Source organism: Zootoca vivipara, chromosome 3, assembly GCF_965207765.1.
Source record: "Zootoca vivipara chromosome 3, rZooViv2.hap1.1, whole genome shotgun sequence".
Classification (NCBI taxonomy): Eukaryota; Metazoa; Chordata; class Lepidosauria; order Squamata; family Lacertidae; genus Zootoca; species Zootoca vivipara.
Genome location: NC_142586.1, coordinates 21,970,889 through 21,979,355, shown reverse-complemented (window position 1 = coordinate 21,979,355; position 8,467 = coordinate 21,970,889).

Here is an 8,467-nt window from a genome sequence, read left to right as displayed (position 1 = left end):
GTTCCTCTTGAGGGTATCTTGTGAGCCAATATGTCAGTGATGAGGGATTGAGGATGTGTCTGGAACGTGTCCTTGATTTCTAATGATGTCTCTTCCTTGCCTGGAAGGATAGTTAGGGTTGTCATAGTGTTTGTAGAAACCAGCCTACTATACATATGTAAACTTTATGCCAGTTCATCCACAAGTGTTTGCCTCTAGCATGTGGCCTCCAGAAGAATGCATAGAAGGGACAGTGACCCTTCAGCTGAGAAAATTTCTCCACTCATGCCACAAACCATCCAACTAAGATGCTGTCCCAACCCAATAAAGGGCATGCCTGTATTTAGGATTGGGGTGCAAAGAGTGAGTGGATCAGAGTTCCTGTTCTGTCAGGTTCCACAGGAAATCAGACAACTTCCTCTTGAAGTACCAAATTAATGTTATCTTCTTGTATTTTGTGAGGTTCTTCTCTGAGTCTGCTGGAAAGGAAATGCCAGGGAAGAGAGAGAGAGAGAGAGGCCGATTGCTCGTGAAACTGAGTTTTGTACCATCGGCGCACAACGCCTTTGCTCTCTTGCTTGCCTCTGGCCTTTCAAAATGTGGGCTGACCTAAATAGCTGCTGCTGCTGCTGCTGCTGCTGCTGCTGCTGCTGCTGCTGCTGCTGCTGTTTTGAACAAGAGATAGCGAGAACAGAGCTTCCTTCAGTAAATAGAAGAAGGGTCTTCTGGGAGGAGGCCTAGTGTCTATGGAAGTGTCCCAGAAGAGGATGCTGTTTTCCTCTGGAAAGATTAGAAAGGCTTGGGAAATTTGCTTCTAAGCATGTCGAAAGGCTCATTGGAGGCCATGCACAAGCCAAGACTTGCTCCCATGCACAGTGCGAACTGGGGAAAGGGCCACAGCTCAGTGGCCAAGCATGCAGATAGAATAGAATAGAACACAACAGAACAGAACAGAATAATTTATTGGCCAAGTATCAACCATACGTGGAATTTTGCTTCAACTACGGTACATTGCAATGTAAAGAAAAAACATACCCCATACAAACACTATTCCCCTCACAATACAGCAGCACAATGAAAAGACCCCATACCACCAACTACAGATTCAACAATTTGATGGCACAAGGAAAAAAAGCTATTCCTGTGCCTAGACATTTTTGTATATAGAGTCCTGTACTGACGGTCTCAGGTTTAGCCCCTGGGTTAGAGCTGTCAGCGTCCTGTGCCCAGAATCCTGGAGGGCTGCTGCCAGTTGGTATAGACAACACTGGTCAGGCAGCTTCCTATGTTCCCATGTACTGGCCATTTGTGGTGATGACAGTTCACTCTGTGGAGCCACGTAGCTGCCTTCTTTGTAATGCAATTTGATTCTGGGGTCCTGAGGTTCTTTGCTATTGCACTACATTAGGAAAAGGATGCTATGGAGCATAGAGGCGTCACTCAGGAAAATGAGCTGTGCTGTTCTGTTTTAGTGCTGACCACAATTCCACATTTGTCCATGGGTGCAGAAAATGGGAATGAGAGGCTGAGCTGACAGAGCATTTCTTCCCTCCCTCCCTCCCGGGAGCTCTTGCAAACTCCAGGATCTTGACTGAGCTTGAGCCATGGGGAGGGAGCAGCCCCCTTGCCTCCCCGTAGTCTTCAACTCCAGTTAGCAGCTGCTTTCTGCATCTTGCTATTGGATTCTGCTCTGCTGAGCAGAGCCTAATACTCTAGTAGTAACCAAAGCTGCTCCAAACGCCTACACAGATTTAAGCACCCCTGACACTACCTTCTCCTCCTCTGCTGGCTTCAGCTCAGCAGCAGCTGCTCTCATCATAGCTGGACCCTGAAAGCTCTGCTATGGTGACCTTGATCCCACCTCCGCTGTCGTTTGCACCCCCACCAAGTGCTGCCAAGGTCGGCTTTGCAGTACTGCCTATTGCCTGTGTTGCAGCAAAGGTAAAAAGGTAAAGGACCCCTGGACAGTTAAGTCAAGTCAGAGGCGACTATGGGGTTGCGGCGCTCATCTCACTTTCAGGCTGAGGGAGCCGATGTTTGTCCACAGACATCTTTCCAGGTCATGTGGCCAGCATGACTAAACCACCTCTGGTGCAACAGAACACCATGATGGAAACCAGAGCACACAGAAACACTGTTTACCTTCCCGCCACAGCAGTACCTACCCTATTTTAAGACGTAGTCATAAAATAAGCCATAGCAGGATATTTAAGCATTCAAGGAATATAAGCCATACCCCGAAAATAAGACATAGTGATAGGCGCAGCAACAATGCCGGCTGCGGCAGGAGGAAAAATAATAATACACCCGTGGAAAATAAGCCATAGTGTTTTTTTTTTTATGAAAATATAAGACGGTGTCTTATTTTCGGAGAAACACGGTACTTGCACTGGTGTGCTTTCGAACTGTTAGGTTTGCAGGAGCTGGGACACAGCAACGGGAGCTCACTCCGTTGCGGGGATTCGAACTACCGACCTTCCGATTGGCAACCCAAGAGGCTCAGTGGTTTAGACCACAGTGCCCTCCTGCAAGAGGGGCATGCTGATCCAGGCAGCGGCTGTGGCTGGGCCCCCATGCCACTCATACTCTCTGCCTGGGCTCTTCTTGGTCCTGCTGTGGGGGTGCTGGCATAGGGCAGGCACAGAGGCTGGGCAGGGGGGTGGTGGTGGGCTCTGGCACACACGCTTAGCCCCACCACTCCAGCCTCATAGTGTCTGAGCAGCAACAATAATCACCCTCCTTTTGCTTCCGGGTTTGGAAAAGAAGGAGAAGCAGCCTTGCTCCTCCAGAGCAAGGCATTCCCTTGGGAGGAGCCTTTTCCCACTTCCCAGCTGGCAGGTAGCTTTGCTGCCCCCTATCCTGCCAATCCAAGGCACATGTCCTCTTTTGCACCCCCTTGCCCTCGTTTTGGCTCTGCGTCTCTGCTTCTCCTCACTCCAGTCAAGATAGATACCCCCCCCCCCCGTTCTGCATAAAATAGAGGAGGCTGCTTCAATTACTGAAAGCTCTATTTAGAACATTGGTTCTTCTCACGTGGTTTTGTCCTTCCACTAGCTGTCAGTCTTCTTAATAACGGAGCAGCATGTTTCTCTTCAACCAGCTCCTATCTGCCCACCCTCCCCTTACAGATTCAAGAGCAGCTTGCCTCTTTGACGTTTTATGGCACCATCTTGTGGACAAAAAGGTGAAATGAAAATAGACATGATCTTGGTAAATAAAAAAGGTCAATTATATATTTTTTTCTTACGAAGTTAAAATAAGAATCCAGTAAGAAATACGAAACAAAATAAACAAATTTGTATTGATTTATTTTATTCCATATTTCTTAATGGATTGTTATTTTAACTTCATAATAAAATCTAGAATCCCCCCAAAAATATATTTTTCATTTCTTTTTTGCTTGACAGGTAATTGATAAGGGTAGCTTCAGACTGTCACTATTTTATTGGCGGGCTTCAAGCACAAAGTAGAAGTTTAGGTTTGCAATTAAAATGGATTAAAGCACTCCGCTGCCCCCCCCATCCCACAAACATTTTGCAGTTAGGAAAGTGATGGGAAATGCACTGAAAAGTGCAGGATGAACAAATGATTAATGGGATGATGCAAAAACATACCTCAAGCAAATCTGGATAAATGCCCATTGTCCTATAACTACCCCACAAACAAATCTGAATAAATGCTCAGTAAAGAGTCAGAGCAGACACAGTCTCACTTTTGCATAAGTTTTGTGCAAGAAAATTGGGATAAATAAACAGGTCATCAGGAGGAGCAATAGCTGAAATAACTTTAAATAACTTTTTCTGCTACTGTCACTTCACTGGGACCAGAATAATAAGGTTGTTTTGGGGAATGATGTTTTAAGTGATTGCGGGACAAGCTTTTCTTCTTATTACTGTCTCCCAAAATCATCACTCCCCTTCATGGAATATTTTCATTGCCGAAGAAGCCTTGGTTTAAAAATAAGAAAAAACAACAACAACCTAGATTGATGTGCATTATACTTTTAAACGCAAAGGACCCAGGTGGTGCTGTGGGTTAAACCACAGAGTCTAGGGCTTGCTGATCAGAAGGTCGGCGGTTCGAATCCCTGCAACGGGGTGAGCTCTTGTTGTTCGGTCCCAGCTCCTGCCCACCTAGCAGTTCGAAAGCACATCAAAGTGCAAGTAGATAAATAGGGACCGCTCCGGTGGGAAGGTAAACGGCGTTTCCGTGTGCTGCTCTGGTTCGCCAGAAGCTGCTTTGTCATGCTGGCCACATGACCCGGAAGCTGTCTGTGGACAAACGCCGGCTCCCTTGGCCTATAGAGCGAGATGAGCACCGCAACCCCTGGACCTGATGGTCAGGGGCCCCTTTACCCTTTACCTTTTATACTTTTAAACACTTATGTCAGATTTATTAATTGACTCAGAGATTCAAAACAATGGCCAAGTGGACTGATGAGCACAGGAGACAGATATTTGCCTGGCAATTTCCATGCAATTTAATATTGATTTCACTGAAGTACAGGGGCAGTTTGGCAATACCGCCGATGTCTTTAAAAGCTTTATAATGAATATCTTTGATGACATAATTGAACGTTTGCCTGATAAGAAGTGCTTCCAATCAGACATAACCTAAATGAACCTGCACTTTTCAATTAAGTTATTAGAATGCTGCCCATTTCACATTCTTCTAGTGCAGCTGTATCCTTATAGTTACTCTGGGAGTTTGTGACATTTGTGTTGAAAGTTAGATGGATGGGGCTAGCTTATTATTTATTTATTTCTAGGGCTGGCTGTGGGTGGTAGGGATGCCAGGGAATTCTGATGGAAATGAGAGCAGAATCACCAATGTCCATTTATTCATTCCTTGCCTGGAATGCAATCGCTATTTGCGGCTGTTGTTTTCATTCTGCAAACAATATGTAATGGGTGACTCCCCACTGGGGAAATTGCAAATTGGGGAAATGTGCAAGTTGTGCTTCCTTTACGATATGATTGGCCTTTGCAAAAGGCGAAAGATTTATACGATCTGAAGAGAAACCAGAGTTTGCAATAAATAAGCACTAATAATGTACTAAATAGCTTACAGTGGTACCTCTGGTTGCGGACACGATCCGTTCCGGGGTGCCGTTCGCACCCCGAAAAGTCCACAACCAGACCGGCGCTTCTACGCATGCACGATGCAGGATAAAGCGCTTCTGCACATGCACAAAGCATGCAGAACGCTTCTGCGCATGTGCGCGGAGCGAAACCCAGAAGTAAACAGTTATGGGTTTGCCTCGTTCTTAACTTGAAAAGACACAACCTGAAGCGGACGCAACATGAGGTATGACTGTACTAATAAGGTACTAAACTATGTAATTATTTATGTAAAACTCCACCACAGTGGACAGCAAGATGACTAATACAGTTTTTGTCAGAAGCCGAACTGCAGCAGAATAGAAACAATCCTGCATGTGACAAACATGAGTCAGAATGGAAATTGATGCCTTCTTACTTCCTTAATGGGTGGCACACCCTCATGGACTGCGCTAGAGAAGGGGTGGCTTACCCGTAGTTTGGAGGCCAGGCCTGGCCCCAGCAAGTTTTTCAGTTCTTCAGAGACCTAACTGATTTTGGTGGTAGTGGTGGAAAAGGAGAAAGTAAACATAGCCCTTGGTTGAGTGGACCCTAGGACCCTGATGGGAATATGATCGCCCCTGCTCCATCCTCAATCACCAGATCAAAGTTTTGATGACTAGAGAGGGCTGTCTTTGCATTTGTGTTGGTTGGGAGGCTACATCCAGTTCCTGGATACAATTTATTTCCTTTTTGTTAACAAATTATTTGTTGATACTTACTCAAAGATATACAAAAATACATACCCATTACAAAGTATACTTTTATAACATACTGAGATAAAACAGCTACTTAGTCTAAAAGAGAACAATGACAGAAGGAAGAAAAGACAAGCAAAGGAGAAACCTAAAGGAAGAGAAAGCAAGAAAAAAGGGAGATAAAGAGAAAAACTAAAGAAAAATAAAGAAGAAAATAAAATGACTTCCGGCTCTCTGTCCTGCAGCTACATATGATATACATTCCTTAAGATGCAACCATTCCATCCTTTATAAACAAGTTTTTTTCAATCTTCAAATCTAACTATTACAAGTTCATTTTCTGTTTCATGCAAAAAGTCCACAATAAATTTCCAATCCTTAACAAATGTCAGTAATGATTTTTCTCTAATCCAACATGTTGACATTGCCGTCTCAGCCAAGTCCAACAGTTTTATCAGCCATTCTTCTACTGCAGTGGGCCGGGCTGCGTCCTCCTGGATACAATTTCTGATATGCATGTACATACTTACTTGGCAGTAAGAAAGCAAGCTCATCCTTCATAGGCTGGGGGGCTGGGAGGGGCAGAAGAATCGTCTTGAAAGTGGCATGAGTGCTGTTCCACTGGCAGAGACAGATATGCCTGCAGCAGAAAGTTCTACCCGCAAAGACAGTCCACCAGCGCAGTGAGATGAATACAGGGGGGGTGTGAACATGCCATGTCCACAGCCCCTATGTTTCATTGACATGCCCACTGAATTGACATTGTAGTCAGTAGGAGAGGGGGGGAAAGGAGAGGAAACCCTCCCTCCCACATATAGCGCTGGTCTCTGCAGGGCAATGGATCTAGAGATGGTTCTGTTAACAGATCTCCCACCCCAAAGGGAAGCAAGGATTGTTCTGCAAGTTCCACTAAGCGTAGAAATCTACATTCCTGAAAATGGCATCTCAGTCTTCTGCAGATCTCCCCAGTAATGCTTAGGTTCGCTTACCTAAATGGTCACCTTTTGATTGATAAGCAGGATACAAATCTTAAAATTGAACCCAAAATATCACCTTGTTTCATTTCACTACTTGTCGGTTTCCACATTAACTGAGGGGAGAGGGCTCGTAAATTCAGCATCATATCGTGATGACACAAGACAAGTGGTCCTCAATGTTCTGGTTGCAAGGGGGATGCTATAGGATGCTGAGGATTGTGTTCTGTTTTCTTTGCAGTAGCTGCAGATTTCTGAAGATCTCTCACTGGGCTCAGCAATGCTGCTGTAGTATGTGTGGCACTTGTGGAAAACTGCCATCAAATGTAACCAGATCGGCTAGTCAGCATAGGGTGGGGTAACAGCTGCCCCAGGCGTTCAGGCATTCAACACATAGCTGCCAAGTTATCCCTTTTTTAAAGGGATTTTCCATTATGCTGAATAGGCTTCCTTGTGAGAAAAGGGAAAACTTGGCAGCTATGGCTTTACATTCTCTGTGATCAAGGCTTCAAGGCATTTATTAAACTGGAAGGAAGCCTTTTTTGGTCCTCCAATGCTCCAGACTGGATCGGGCGATGCCTTTACATGTATTGAATCCCTATGCATGGTGGGGAATGAGAGTGCACCTTACTGTTTCACCTCTGACTTCACAGAATGTCTGTGCACGGGCATAACATTTAGATAAGACACAAGCACAAATGTGTAAAGGGTCAGCTAAAACAGCCAATATCCCAGACTACATCTGGGAAGCAGTCACAAAATTTTGGCCAAGAAATGTTGGGTTTTATTTACATAGTACCCTTTTAAGAACACCATGGGCAAGTGTAGACATGTATGATGACAAAGGCGGGTCTACAAAGCATGGTGTTTCTCTATGCTATGTGTAAGAACATAAAAAGAGCCTGCTAGGTCAGACAAATGGCCCATCTAGTCCAGTATTCTGGTCTCACTGTATCATGAAAATAAAGCTTGAGCAAAACAGCATTTGCTCCAGTTGCGATTCCCAGTCACTGGCAGTGGAGGTCAAACACAGCCACCATGCCCAATAGCCATTGAAAACCTAATTATCCATGAATCTGTCTAATCCTCTTTCAAAGTTCTCCTGGCTGATGTCTGTCATCACTTCCTGTGGGAGGAATTCCTGAAAGACCTACACTGGCTCCCAGTACGTTTCCAAGCACAATTCAAATGCTGGTGCTGACCTTTAAAGCCCAAAATGGCCTCGGCCCAGTATACCTGAAGGAGCATCTCCACCCCATCATTCAGCCTAGACACTGAGGTCCAGCACCGAGGGTCTTCTGGTGGTTCCCTCACTGTGAGAATTGAGGTTACAGGGAGCCAGGCAGAGGGCCTTCTCAGTAGTGGTGCCCGCCCTATGGAACGCCCTCTCATCAGATGTCAAGGAAAGAAACAACTATCTTACTTTTAGAAGACACCTGAAGGCAGCCTTGTTTAGGGAAGTTTTTAATGTTTTATCGTGTTTTTAATATTCTGTTGGGAGTCGCCCAGAGTGGCTGGGGAAATAATAATAATAATAATAATAATAATAATAATAATAATAATAAGTTTAATCATGTTCTGTGTGAATAAGTACTTTATTTTGTCTGCCTGAATCTTCCTACATTCAGCTTCATTGGATGTCCCCGAGTTAACAGGGATGAATCTGAAGTAATTGTATCACCCAATTCAGGTTTTCATATCATGTTCTGCGAAGGGA